Raw genomic sequence first — 11,829 nt, 5'->3', positions numbered from 1 at the left:
CCTCATACTAGATGGGTCATCAAGCTTGCTTTAAAACCATGCCTGCTTTGGGTCAAGGGATTGAAACCCTTTCTTCCCCCACGGGCCATTCAAAACTCATAACATTTAAAACATTTTCTCAAGATCATGCATAACAAAAAGGGATTTACCAACACTCTAGGCGAAGCACAATTCTATACATCTCATGCTACAACACATGGCATATCTATACTTTTCTTAACTTGGCTCTATCTCTTTATAACATTACTCTTTCTATTCTTTCATATCCCTTATATACATAAGGACCATACATCAAGTCCATCTATCATGTCCATATATCATTATGTCCATAACTATACAAGCCTACAAACATACATAGCATTACACAACATATCTTCTCTTTAGCAACTTCCTTACATAACTATCACTAACTCCATAAACATATACATACAAGCATCTCTTATACATAAACAAAACACAACTAAGCTATTACAACCAAACATGGCAACCCATGCTTGAACCTCTTCTTTCCCCATAGCTTACTTTGATTGAACTCTGGCTTACTTACTCTGGCCCTGCAAAACTGGGGTTAAGGGAAAGGGGTGAGCTACAAGAGCCCAGTGAGTAGAAACAGAGAAAACATGTAATTTTATTATTTCATTTTATCATTATTATTATTATTATTATTATTATTTCTCTATATTATTTATATTTTATTTTATTCTTTCTTTTTCTTTTTCTTTTTCTTTTTCTTTTTCTTTTTCATGCTTTCATGAAGTGCAACACATCACAACTATAGCACAACAAACAAATCATTCCCGCTTGAGTTCACGCTAGCAATCTCTTCCTCTCGCGGGTGATTTTAGAGGGTTCACGAAACGTCCTTCCCCTCAGGGTTAGACATGACCCCAACATTCCCTCTGTCAAAACTTGGCTCCAAAGGAGCTCTCATGGGGCTTTCCTACATGTACTCGCCCGACTGACAAAGACTCAATGACAGACTTGCGGGCTATTGAGGTCGCCTTGGTCCACCCATCTCATCATATACACAGCAAAATTATGCAATGCGTCACCTTCGTGAAACTAATGTAATCATCCTATCACATATAAACATGGTGCATGGGCATGGTGAAACTAGTGCAATCATCCTATTACATAACATGATGTATGAGTATGCTTTAGGCATTTGATTTTCTTAAAATAAAAGATTGGGTTTAGTTCTACTCACCTGAAGCCACTGCTCAACAAACTCAGGGTCAACTAGCATTGAAGCTAGACACCTCTCCTCAGGTCCAATCCTACACAGATGGACTCACATGAGGTACTAAACACATTCTGACAACTCATAAGCAACTACCCAAAAACCCCTCTAAACATCATAGAAACATGCATAGAAAACAGCCATGAAAAGGCTGGACAGGCACTTTCGGCGGCACCTTCGGCGGTCGAACCCTCTCTCCAGAGACGAAACTCGGGTACCTTCGGCGGCACCTTCGGCGGCACCTTCGGCGGCCGAACCCTCTCTCCAGAGACGAAAGTCAGGCACTTTCGGCGGCCGAACATTGCCTTCGGCGGCCGAAAGTCTGCTTTCAAGCCAAAACTCAACTTTCGGGGGTAAGGTTAGGCGGCCAAACCATGCATCCATAGGCATGTTCGGCGGCCGAACCTGAGTTCATCCAGAACTCAGCCTTCGTGCATACCAGCCTCCCAAACCTCACAAAACAACCCCAACCCTCACATACTCTCTCCCAAGCATGCATACACACTCCCACAAGCAAAGAGAGCAAAGAAACTAACTTAAACTCCTCAACACAACATCACATAACATACATTGGGCATAAAACCCACAAAAGCCTAAACATGCATATCTACCCATACTCAAACATTAAAACCTTCATAAAACTTCATAAAAACACTAGGGAAGCAAAGATCTACACTTACCTCTTGAAGATTGAGGGTGGTGTGATCTCTAACTCGGAGGTGTGGAGAATCCAAGCTCCAAAAGCTCCAAGCTCCCAAAACTTCGATCCAAGCTTAAAACTCTTCAAAATAGCCATGGAACTCATGAAAACATGAAGGAGATGAAGAAAGAACATGAAAACGGCCAAGGAAGGACAAAAACTCACCTGAGCTCGGGAATGGGGAGAAAACTCTCCCATTTCCGATCTGAGGGCCCTTTATAGGTGGCCTGGTCAAAGACCTTCGGCAGCCTAACGTGCCCCCTAAACTCATGCATGTTCGGCGGCCGAACTTGACTTTCGGCGGCCGAACCTTGGCTCGTTCAAACAAGACTTTCGGAGGCCAAAGGCGCTCCCGAAGCCTTTCCATGTTCGGCGGCCAAACTTCACTTTCGGCGGCCGAACCTGGCAATTGCCTCCTTGGTCTTTTCTTTTCAAAACTCAATTCATTTTCATTTAAAACCATGAAATCAGTAAAAACATTTTAGAAACACATTTTTCCCTCTAGAAGCCTTTGGCATCTTCAGAACTCCAGATTCCAACGGAGATTCCGCCGGAAGATAGAGATTCCGATGCCGGAATCTAGCCGGGTATTACATATTTCATAATTCACTCAAGATCCCGGAGTTATGGAGATGATAATTCCAAGAATTAGAGTGGACTGTTAAATATTGTAAGTTGTAAAATTACTTAAATATACATATATAGAAAATATATCCTCACTTGCAATTAATTAAAAATATTTATTTATTAATTTAATTTTTGCATCAAATTGAAGGTGTCACATATTGAAGAAAGGATTGAAACTTATTTAGCTGAAATTGATTTCTTGTGAAAAATATTTCCACAAAACTTATAAAATATTTAATATAGAGTTTTCTTTAGTTTTTTTGTATTTGTTGAATGTATGGATAACGAAGACTTTGTGTTTTGTTTATTTACTTTATATTACTATATATTTTATAGGGAAAATTACTTTTTAGTCCCTGAGGTTTAACGTAATTAACACTTCTGTCCCTCTATTTTGGCGATCCAACACTTAAGTCCCTCACTTTCTCTTCCGTCCAAATTCGTAGTCCTTCCGTCCATTTAAACCGTTTGGTCAAAGAGTCAAAAGTGAGATGTGATGATTTTTTCCAAAAATACCCTTCTTTCAATGTGAAATTCCAGAAGAAGAAGAAGAAGAAGAAGAAGAAGAAGAAGAAGTTGTTGGGTAGGAAGAAGAAGAAGAAGAAGAAAAAGTTGCTGGGTAGGAAGAAGAAGAAGAAGAAGAAGAAGAAGAAGAAGAAGTTATTGGGTAGGAAGAAGAAGAAGAAGAAGAAAAAGTTGCTGGGTAGGAAGAAGAAGAAGAAGAAGAAGAAGAAGAAGAAGAAAAATTTGCTGGGTAGGAAGAAGAAGAAGAAGAAGAAAAAGTTGTTGGGTAGGAAGAAGAAGAAGAAGAAGAAGAAGAAGAAGAAGAAGAAGAAGAAGAAGAAGAAGAAGAAGAAAAATTTGCTGGGTAGGAAGAAGAAGAAGAAGAAGAAAAAGTTGCTGGGTTGTAAAGTTTAGCTAAGATTGAGATGAAAAAAGTAGAGTCTGTTATTTAGATCTGATAAAAGTCATGTATATATACACATCTGGAAAACTAATTCCTAACAAACTGATCTTTCTAGAGTTTTCTTGAATTTCCTGGACTTTCTGGAATAAATTACAACAGGTTATGAAACGGCGCCGTTTTGGCTTTGTCTATACTGTGCCGTTTTGCTTCTGAATTAATTTTGTCTTTGGCTGTGCTTGGTTCTCCTCTGCGACGTCATTTGGGGCAGTACATAATATCTCTTCACGCCCCCCTCAAGATAGAGTTGCCCTAATTTTTAGGGAAACTCATCTTGGAGAGAAGAGTCTGGAACTGCGCCGCTCCCAAGGGTTTTGTGAAGAGATCGGCGATCTGTTGCCGTGAGGGTACGTGCACCGTGGAAATGAGGCCTCTGGTGATCTGCTCGCGGATGATATGGCAGTCGATGTCCAGGTGTGTAATACCCGGCTAGACTCCGGTATCGGAATTCCTACCGTCCGGTGGGATCTCGGATGTCGGAGACCTCTAGAAGGGTAGAATCATGTTTTATAAAAATGTTTTAATGTGTTTTATGATTTTGAGTATGAAATTGAATGAGTTTTTGCATGAAAAGTCCTTGGAGGAAAACCCAGGTTCGGCCGCCGAAAGTCAAGTTCGGCCGCCGAACATGCATGCGTTTTGGAGGCACGTTAGGCCCCCGAAAGCATGAGTGAGGGAAGTCCAGGTTCGGCCGCCGAACCTCATGTTCGGCCGCCGAACATGGCATGCATGCGGAGGCACATTCGGCCCCCGAACGTGGTCTGGCCAGCCACTATAAAAGGGTCCCTTAGCCGAAAACGGGCGAGCTTTTCCCCATTTTCGGCCAAGGTGAGCTCTCCGCCGTCACTCACCCATTTTTGATGTTCTTCCTCTAAATCTTTCAAGATTTTCACTTGTTTTCACTTGGTTTTGAAGATTTAAGCTTTTGAAACAAGTTTTGGAGCTTTGGGAACTCAGGAGCTCATTTTCGTGGATCTCCAAGTTTAGGTCGTCTCCCTCTCGATCTTCAAGAGGTAAGAGCCGATCTTAAGCTCCTTATGTGTTTTAAATAAGTTTTATGCAAGATCTATGAGTAGAAATGCATGTTAGGGTATATGTTGAGTTATGGGTTAATGTTGATGTTTTGAACAATGTGGCTTGCTTGTGTGTGTTTGAAGTGTTGTAGTTGGGGTATATGACTGCTTGAGACCCCTAGGATCTTGTATGCATGTTTTAGTTGAGATTTATGCATGATTTGAGGTTTTGGGAGGCAAGAGGTTCATGTGAACCAAGTTTCTGCCCTTCTAGCAGAAACCAGGTTCGGCCGCCGAAGGGAGTTTCGGCCGCCGAACCCCCTTGTGGAGGCAGCATTCGGCTGCCGAAGCTTGCCCCCGAAAGAAGACTTTCGGATCTGTCTGGGAGGTTCGGCCGCCGAAGGTGCCGCCGAACCTGCCTGACTTTTGGATCTGTCCAGGACTTTCGGCCGCCGAAGGTGCCGCCGAAAGTGCCCTGTTCAGCCATTTCATGCATATCTCTATGTGATTTTTTCAGGATGTTTTAGGGGGTTTTTGGGGAGTAGTTTATAGTTATGTTCAGGTATGTTTGGTCCCTCATTTGAGTCCACCTGTGTAGGTTCGGACCCGAGGAACCGAGGACCCCAGCAGTGAGTTCAGCTGCTTCGGTGTTGTCAGAGTCAGCCAGAGGTGAGTGGAACTAAAACTTAATCTTTTAAATTAAATGCTTTACCATGTTTCATGCATCATGATTATGCAATAGGATGATTGCATTAGTTTTCACGAATATGCCGCATTGCATAAATTATTGTTGATGTGGGTGAATGTCGGATGACCTAGTTAGTCCATGACAGGAAGACCAGGCCCCATGCTACAGGCCTGGCACAGAGTAAGAAAGACCAGGCCCCAGTCTACAGGCCTGGCACAGAGTAAGGAAAGACCAGGATTCCATCCTATGGTCTAGTACGGTTATGGGACTTGAAGACCAGGAGCCAGAGGAGGCCCTGGGAAAATGGTAAGTAATGTATGTTCTGACAGGAAAGACCAGGACCCCATTCTACAGGCCTGGCACAGAGTTAACTTGGACTAATTGGTGACAAGTTCACCCAACCCTTATGTGAATTGTTTGTGTTATGATGCATTTCATAGAGCATAGTATTAAAGTGTTTTAATAGTTCAGCTCACTGGGCTTTTAGCTCACCCCTCTCCCTTTACCCCCAGGCTTGCAGGTACAGGATATAGCAGGAGTCCGGATAGTGTTAAGAAGTCATGTTTATGTAATAGCTAGCAATGGACATGATCAAATTGTAATGTAAAAGTACAGTTTAGTTATGTAATGAGTTTTATGGATGTTAGTGTGTGCTTGACCATAGAATGTTGTATCCCTTTTTATACATGATCTTAGAGATTTTGGTGATGTTTATGTAAACCAGCTCAACACAGGTTATGTTACCCTTTGAGGGCACAGATGAGATCCCACAGAGGGATCAAAGTTATGTTTATATTTATGCACAGGTTGAGTTTGGTTGATGTTTATGAAAAGAAAAGTTTTAAATTTTTATGTATGTTGTTGATCATGTATGGGATTATACAGGTTTACAGGTTGTATGTTTGGCTTGCTACGGGTCCCGGCGGCCTTAAGTCGACCCGGATCCTAGCGCCGGTAGCGGTCCGATTTTCGGGTCGTTACAAGGTGCTTTGTTCGTTCATGAAAAACCGGGTTGGCCGCGATATGCTGAGCCGCTTGGTTGTCGCAGTGAAGCGGTATAGGAAGTTGTGGATCGGCGTGAAACTCTTTCATCAGGTAAGTGATCCATTTGAGCTCGCACACTGTGAGAGCCATGCTTCTGTACTCAGCTTCTGCTGAGGACTTGCTAACCGTGTTCTATTTTTTTGTTTTCCAGGATATTAAGGATGGTCCGAGGAATATGCAGAACCCGGTGAGAGATTTCCGGGTCATCGGACAAGAAGCCCAGTCAGCATCGGAGAAAGCTCGGAGCTTGAGATCGTTCTGAGCTGGGAAAAATAACCCTCTTGTTGGACAACTCTTCAGATAGCGAAGCACGTGAAGTGCGGCGTTCCAGTGCGGTTGACGCGACTGTTGCATGAACTGGCTGAGGTGCTGCGTCGCGTAGGAGATGTCTGGCCTGGTAACTCCGAGGTAGAGTAACCTTCCTATTAACCTCCTGTATTTATCCGGTTCAGTCAAAAGAGGTCCTGTTGTGTTGTCAAGTTTGAGTCCTTGTGGTAGTGGGTTGTCAGAAAATTTGGCTTGCATACAACCTGTGTCTTGTATAATGTCTAATAGATATTTCTTTTGGTGAAGAAATAATCCAGTCTCAGAACGTGCGATCTGTAATCCCAGAAAGTATTTAACATGTCCCAGATCTTTGATTGTGAAAGCTTTATCAAGGTGAGATTTCATTTCTGTTATATCTTTTTCTGATTGACCTGCTATAAGAATATCATCAACGTAAACTAACAATGTTAAAAATCTGCCTTCCTTTGTTCTTGTGAACAGGCAGTGATCAAAGGGTGATTGTTTGAAACCAAATTGGTTTAAGCACTGGGTAAGCTCCTTATTCCACATTCTTCCTGCTTGTTTTAGCCCGTAAATGCTTTTTATGAGTTTGCACACTTGTCCTGGCTGAGTTTTGTCATAGCCTTCCGGGGGGATCATGTATAAATCTTCTTCTATATGACCATGTAGGTATGCATTATTTACGTCAAGTTGATGTATAGGCCAGTTCTTAGCAGTAGCAATTGCCATGAACATTCTTACAGTAACCAATTTGGCTACTGGAGAAAAATTGTCAGTATAATCAATTCCAAGTAATTGATTAAATCCCTTGGCCACTAGCCTGGCTTTGAATCTGTCAACTGAGCCGTCTGGCTTGTATTTTATTCTGAAAACCCATTTGGAAGCAATGGCTCTTTTTCCTTTGGGCAGAGTTGTTAAATACCAAGTATTATTGGTATCTAAGGCTGTTAGTTCATCTTGCATGGCTTGCACCCAATTGCTATCCTCCTTGGCTTGTGAATAGGACTTAGGTTCACAGTTTATAGACACATTTGCCACAAAACTCAAATAATGGGGGGTAAAAATAGGTTCAGAGGTAAAACAGGGGTAGTTATAGGGAGAATTACCTGTGGTGTTGTTGGGGAATGCACCAGGATTGATAGGACATATAGAGGTTGCCACAAAGTCATTTAGCCATCTTGGTCTTGTAGGTAGCCTTGTGCTTCTCCTTGTGTGTGTAGAAGCTCCTTCTTCTGAAATTTCTGGGGCTGGTTCAAGATTGTCAGGAATTTCTCCTTCATCTTCAGTAGATGTTTCTCTTCTGTCTTCAGTTGCAGAATCCTCAGTGTACTGTTCAGTCTCTTCTGTTATTCTTAAAGATTCATGGGGGGGGGTTAATATCTGTATGAGGTGACATTGGCATGGTTGGACTTGAGTCAGGTTCGGATATTGTATTTGGTAATACTGTTTTATGTGGGTCATGGGTGTCAGGTTGTGATCTGAATGGGAATATGTCTTCATGGAAGATCACATCTCTGGAAACAATGATTTTGTTTAGGTCTAGGGCATATATTTTGTAGGCCTTCATTCCTGGAACATATCCAAGGAATACTCCTTTAAAGGCTCTTTCTTCAAATTTTGTCGTGTGGGGTAAAGTATTGGTTGCAAAGCATAGGCATCCAAAGGTTTTGAGAAAGTTTAGATTGGGGTTTTCCTTGTGCAAACTAGCATAAGGTGTTTCCCAATTAAGTACAGGGCTTGGTAATCTGTTGATGATATAGGTGGCAGTGAGTATGGATTCTCCCCAGAATCTTTTTGGTAGTTTTGACTGAAACATTAGAGCTCTTGCAACTTGTAATAGGTGTTTGTGCTTTCTTTCAACTACCCCATTCTGTTGTGGGGTGTATGGGCATGATTTCTGATGAATAATGCCCTTTTCCTTCAGCCACTTGCTACAATCTTGGTTCACAAACTCTGTCCCATTGTCTGATCTTAAGTTCTTGACTGACTTATGAAATTGATTGTTCACCATAGCTATGAATTCTTTTAACACAACAGATACTGATTGTTTTTGCTGTAGTAAATATGTCCATGTAGCTCTAGTGTAATCATCAACTATGGTCAATACATATCTTGCATTTGATACTGAAACTACTGAATATAGGCTCCAGAGATCCACATGAATTAGCTCAAATTGTGATGTAGATGTAATCTTGCTCTTATTAAAACTCAATCTTTGTTGTTTTGCAATAGGGCAAATGGTGCATACATGAGAATCACATTCATTGGCTTTTATTACATTTAGATGCAACAATTTGCTTTTTGATGCATGACCTAATCTTCTGTGCCATACTTCGTAGTTGCTTTGAAGTTGTTGAGATGCCAATGCTGTGCCAATTGTCTTTATTCTGCTGTCTTGATGGCTAAATGATTCTTTATTTAGTCTATACAATCCTTGGTGCATTCTCCCAACAGCCAATGGGTGTTTAGTCACTAGGTCCTGCAAGATGCATTGATTATGGTAGAATTGTACAGATATTTTGTTAGTTTGGGTGATTTGGCTAACAGACAGTAAATTGTATTTAAATGTGGGCATATATAGTACATCTAGCAATTGCATATTCTGGTTTAAAGGCACTGTACCAATTTTGGTGATATTTTTCATACTACCATCGGGTAGGGTCACTACACTAGGTTTATTTAGAGTTCTGTGTTTTGAAAAAAGAGATAGGTCATTGCACATGTGAGCTGTGGCACCTGTATCTATAATCCATTCTCCTATAGTTCTATTTTCATAAACCTTAGAGTAGCAAGAAGATGTCATACCTGCAAACCCAGTATAGTTCACACAATTTGCATCATTGCTGCCGGCTGTGCTCTGGCCATGATTCTTCATGTATTTGATCATCTCCTGCATCAGTGACTCTATGTTCCAATCAACTTTGCCTTGAGTGTAATCATCATTGCTTTCTAGAGGTGTTTCAAACACATGAGCTGCAACATTTTCTTTTCCTTTGTTTTTCTTCAATTTGAGTTCATTGAACCAATCTGGATATCCATTGAGCTTGAAGCATGTTTCCCTCACATGGCCTGTAGTTTTGCAGTAAGAACAGGTTCTGTCATCCTTTTTTTTGAATTGGTTTTTCCATGTTTTGCCTTTGTTGATCCCTGAAGTGTTTGCTGTCATTGCACTGTTCCCAGCTTCATCATTTTGTGTCTCCCTCTGTTTTTCAATTCTCAAAATCATAGAATATGCTTTGTTTACACTAGGCAGTGGCTCCATTATGAGAATTTGATTTCTCACATGGTCATAAGACTCATTTAAGCCCATCAAGAATTGCATTAATTTGTGTTTGCCTTCTATCTCAGCAAATAACTTTGCTACACCACATTCACATACTGGAATTGGCTCTAAACATGCATATTCATCCCATAATTTTTTTAATTTTGTGTAATACATCATAATGTTGTTGTTTGCTTGACTGGCATTGCTGATTTCTTTCATTAATTGGTACATCAGGGGGCCATTACTGTCTCCAAATCTTTCTTTTAATTCTTCCCATAATTCATAAGCATTTGTGGCATATAAAAAAGTCTCAGCCAATTCTTTTGAAAGAGCATTCAAGATCCAGGACATTACCATATTATCTGCTTTCTGCCATTCCTCATAGTTTCTGTCATCTTGATCTGGCATCTTGCATTTGCCATTTATGAATCCTAGTTTGTCCTTTGCTTTCAAAGCAATGACCATTGATCTGCTCCATGTCAGGTAGTTGTTGCCGTTTAATGGAGAGCTGACGAGGATCATGCTGGGAGAATCAGAGTTCAGCAACTTCATCATCTTGTCGTCTTTCTCTTCTTTTCCTGGTGTGTTTCCCTCAGTGATTTCTGCCATTATGCTTGTTGAACAGGCTGTGTGGCTTGAGAAAGTAAGAGTAAATTTTCTCAGATCTAGATCTGAGTTTGTTGAGGTGGTTTACACAGGGCAGTAGCTTGCTCTGATACCATGTAAAGTTTAGCTAAGATTGAGATGAAAAAAGTAGAGTCTGTTATTTAGATCTGATAAAAGTCATGTATATATACACATCTGGAAAACTAATTCCTAACAAATTGATCTTTCTAGAGTTTTCTTGAATTTCCTGGACTTTCTGGAATAAATTACAACAGGTTATGAAACGGCGCCGTTTTGGCTTTGTCTATACTGCGCCGTTTTGCTTCTGAATTAATTTTGTCTTTGGCTGTGCTTGGTTCTCCTCTGCGACGTCGTTTGGGGCAGTACATAATATCTCTTCATGGGTAGGAAGAAGAAGAAGAAGAAGAAGAAAAAGTTGCTGGGTAGGAAGAAGAAGAAAGAAGAAGAAGAAGAAGAAGAAGAAGAAGAAGAAGAAGAAGAAGAAGAAGAAGAAGAAGAAGAAGAAGAAGAAAGAAGAAGAAAAAGAAGAAGAAGAAGAAGAAAAAGTTGCTGGGTAGGAAGAAGAAGAAGAAGAGGATTAATTTTGTCAATTCACGTGTCCCAAACGGCTATTTTGGACGGAAGGACTACGAATTTGGATAGAAAAAAAAGTGAGGGACTTAAGTGTTGGGTCGCCAAAATAGAGGGACAGAAGTGTTAATTACGTTAAACCTCAGGGACTATAAAGTAATTTTCCCTATTTTATATATAACTATTATATGGGATTATGGATTTTTAATATTATTTTATATTTAATATGAGATAATTTAATATAATTAATATTATATAACATTATAAATATGTAGTATTATTTATATTTTAATGTGAGATTTATTAGTTTGATATAATCAATATTAATATTATATATTAATGTTGAAAATATTTAATTGTTTTAATAAAATAAAATAATTATATTATTGAAAATCGAAATCGAATGAAAATTAAAATTGAAAATAGCACGGTACAGAAACTGAAAACATAATGAACCGAACCAGAATCAAATTGAATTTCAATTCTGATTTCGGTTTAAAGTAGGTGCGGAAACCCACCACTTTACATCATTGTTTCCGCGCCTCTGCAAACATTAAATAATAAAATTAATGTTTTGATTTAAACTAAATAGTAGACAATACCATTAAAGACGGTTGTCTAACAGAGCCAACTAAGCACATTGCGGACCGCAAAGAATTTGTAATTTACGTTTTCACCCAAAAAAGTTGTAATTTGGTCTGAGAAACACTAACGTCAACGTCTCTTTCTCTCTTTTTAATTTAATTTTATTGTATTATTATTATTATTATTATTTATTTTATAAATGTTTTCAGATTCCACTG

At 39.9% G+C, this 11,829-nt stretch overlaps 1 long non-coding RNA gene across 1 annotated transcript; it reads left to right on the top strand.

Moving 5' to 3' along the window:
- The first annotated feature begins 6,216 nt into the window (after positions 1-6,216).
- On the top strand, positions 6,217-6,895 carry LOC122724494. The gene is made up of 3 exons (XR_006351915.1): positions 6,217-6,327; positions 6,428-6,684; positions 6,850-6,895. It is a non-coding gene; the product is annotated as an uncharacterized LOC122724494 (long non-coding RNA).
- Positions 6,896-11,829: the final 4,934 nt, after the last annotated feature.

This window comes from Manihot esculenta, chromosome 9 (genome assembly GCF_001659605.2).
Source record: "Manihot esculenta cultivar AM560-2 chromosome 9, M.esculenta_v8, whole genome shotgun sequence".
NCBI classification, from domain to species: domain Eukaryota; kingdom Viridiplantae; phylum Streptophyta; class Magnoliopsida; order Malpighiales; family Euphorbiaceae; genus Manihot; species Manihot esculenta.
This window is presented reverse-complemented; position numbering and strand designations above follow the sequence as displayed.